Source organism: Triticum urartu, chromosome 6A, assembly GCF_056163025.1.
Source record: "Triticum urartu cultivar PI428250 chromosome 6A, HENAU_Tu73, whole genome shotgun sequence".
In the NCBI taxonomy this organism is placed as follows: Eukaryota; Viridiplantae; Streptophyta; class Magnoliopsida; order Poales; family Poaceae; genus Triticum; species Triticum urartu.
This window is the reverse complement of record NC_141878.1, coordinates 515,819,468-515,822,509: the sequence shown is the minus strand read 5'-3', so window position 1 is coordinate 515,822,509 and position 3,042 is coordinate 515,819,468. Positions and strand designations below refer to the sequence as shown.

Sequence of the window (3,042 nt, the reverse complement as noted above, 5' to 3'; positions counted from 1 at the left end):
GATTGCAGAGCAGCTCATGGGCATCACAGCCTGGATGCGGACGATGGACGAGACGACCCGCACCCTCAACTCCTCGGCGTCGCTTCTATACCTCCATGCCAAGGACACGTCCACTCGCCTTCGCGCGCTGGAGTCCGCGTCCCACGATACCTCCAAATCGGGCCTCCTCTTTGGCGCCGCCTCCTACGGTGGAGGTGCGCACGGCGGGCACGAATCGGCCCCAAGGGCACGGCGTACATCCAACTCCACAGGGGACAGTTTTTGGGGATCATCCATTCCCTCAGCTGCCTCCGGCTCATGGTATGTTCCCAAACAGCCACGCGGGGTTCGATTCAGAGACCGTCCATGGTGACTGTCGACCGGCACAGTCGGGTTGATCCTCCTTCAGTAGTACACCGAAGATGGACTTCCCCAAGTTTGATGGGGAGGAGTATCAAGTATGGCTCGACAATTGCGACCTATATTTTGACATCTATGGTGTCTCGGACCATATGAAAGTAAAATTCACCTCTTTGAATGTGATCAGTAACGCTGCACATTGGCTCAAAATGGCCCAAAAATGCAAACCCCTCCAACATTGGGATGAATTGCGTGCAGTAGTAGCAGAAAAATGGGGCAAGGATAAACATTAGTTCTATATGTGTTAGTTGTTGTTATTGAATCAGATAGGTTCTGTAGCAGAGCACACTACCAAATTTGATACTATTCGTCAACAGATTTTGTTAGCTGATCCACATACACATGAGGTGCTCTTTGTAGAGTGTTACATTGCAGGGCTCCGTCCCGACATTCGTTCTGTTGTTGTTTTACACCGTCCTGAAAGTGTGGATATTGCTAGTTGTTTGTCCTTGTTGCAAGAAGTCGAGGTGGAACATGACAAATCTATGTCAGCTATGAAGCATGGCTCACGCTCTTACAACAAATCATCAGCAGAGAAGAACAAAGGGTTTCCGCTTCAGATGACTCGCGGAAGTGGTCTTAAAAGCTGCAAGCACTGCGTGCCTAACGCAAGTCGATGAATCTCTGCTTCACTTATGGTGATCCGTGGGCACGCGGCCACAAATGTCCTGATAAGGTGCCCATTCATGTCATGGAAGAGTTACTGGGGATTTTGCAGCTAGATGATCCTCCCAATCCTCAGCATCTATCATATTACAGCTTAGATGGAGGAGGTAATGCTTTTGGCCGATGACAGTGGCTCAACTCCGCAATTCAAGCGATGCACCATGCATCTCCATGGTCGAATTGGTAGCCGAGAGGAGCTAATTTTGGTGGACTCTAGCGCCAATTGCTTGTTTGTGGATGCGGCAATAGTCGATGAGTTACAACTTCCAGTGCAACAAACGAAGCCAACCTCATATGTAATTGCAGGAGGAGGGACATTGATGAGCTCTCAAATGGTGAACTGGCTCTCATGGTGGACTCAAGGCAATACCTTCTGCCAAGACATGAAAGTGCTTCCCCTCGGCTGTTATGATATCATCATTGGCGCGGATTGGCTCAAGCAGCACAGCCCTATGTCGGTTCATTGGCACAAAAAGTGGATGAAGTTCACTCACGAAGAGCGCATCATCTCCTTGCGAGGCATTCATGACACAATTCAGCATCTTAAACCCGTCTCGGCAGGGAAATTGAAAGGACTACTGTGCTGAGGGGCAATTCAGCAAGCAGTGCAGATCAAGCGCGTGCACCAAGAGAAAGAATTATGCTCCATGGCTGATACTGTTCCAACCCCTGACCCACTTCCTCCAGAGGTAGCCACGGTCCTACAAGAGTACAAGAATGTGTTCGCGGAGCCATCCACCCTGCCACCCTGCTGTTTGGGTGATCATAAAATTCCCCTCATTCCGGGTGCTCAACTGGTCAGCGTTCGCCCGTTTCGCTACACCCCATAGCAAAAAGATGAAATACAGAGGGAGGTCAAAGATATGTTGCACAAAGGCATAATTCGTCCTAGCTCCAGCCCTTTTGCATCACCCGTTCTGCTGGTTCACAAGAAAGATGGATCGTGGCGATTTTGTGTGGACTACCGACAGCTTAACAACATAACCATCAAAAATAAGAACCCAATGCCTATAGTAGAAGAATTGCTTGACGAGCTTGCAGCAGCAGCTTGGTTCACCAAATTGGATTTGTTGGCGGTTATCATCAGGTTCGAGTGGCGGAGGGGGTGAATTCAAAACAGCTTTTCGGATGCACCATGGGCTATACGAGTTCCTGGTAGGTCCCTTTGGCTTGTCAGAAGCTCCCGCAACATTTCAAGGTGTGATGAATACGGCTATAGCGCGAGTGTTTCGTGAAAGTGTAGTCGTGTTCATGGACGATATCTTGGTGTTCAGTAGGACACTTCAGGAACACATTGCAAAGCCGAGGACTGTTCTGCAGCTCTTGCACGACAACCACATGGTGCTCAAATAGTCCATGTGTGAATTTGCCAAGCCTCAAATTGAATATCTCGGCCATGTAATCAGTGCGGTAGGAGTGTCCCCCGATCCAGCGAAGGTAGCAGCTGTCAAGCAGTGGCCGGTACCAACCACCGTACGCGCTCTGTGGGGTTTCTTGGGGCTTACCGGCTACTACCAAAGATTTATTCAGCACTACGGGGTCATCATCAAGCCTCTGACCAATTTTCTCAAGAAGGGGACAATATTTCAGTGGACACCAGTGCCTAATAAAGCCTTCCAACTTCTAAAAACAGCCATGATTCAAGCCCCAGTACTGGCAATGCCAGATTTCCGTCAGCCGTTTGTCCTGGAAACAGATGCATGTAAAGATGGAGTGGGGGCAGTCCTGATGCAACAAGGGCACCCGGTTGCATATCTCAGCAAAGCACTTTGTCCAAAGAACCAAGCCTTAAGTACATATGAAAAATAATGCCATGCGATCCTCATGGCGGTCGACAAGTGGAGACCTTACCTACAACACCAGCATTTTGTGATCCGCGCCGATCAACAAGCCCTTCTGCACTTCACTAAGAAACGATTAAGTACTGGGATCCAACACAAAGCTTTTGTTAAGCTCATGGGACTTGACTACACTATC

The 3,042-nt window shown here is 49.2% G+C and overlaps 1 pseudogene; it reads left to right on the top strand.

Annotated features, from left to right (window-relative positions):
* The first annotated feature begins 302 nt into the window (after positions 1-302).
* On the top strand, positions 303-2,174 carry LOC147966015 (uncharacterized; annotated as a pseudogene).
* The last annotated feature ends 868 nt before the right edge of the window (positions 2,175-3,042 follow it).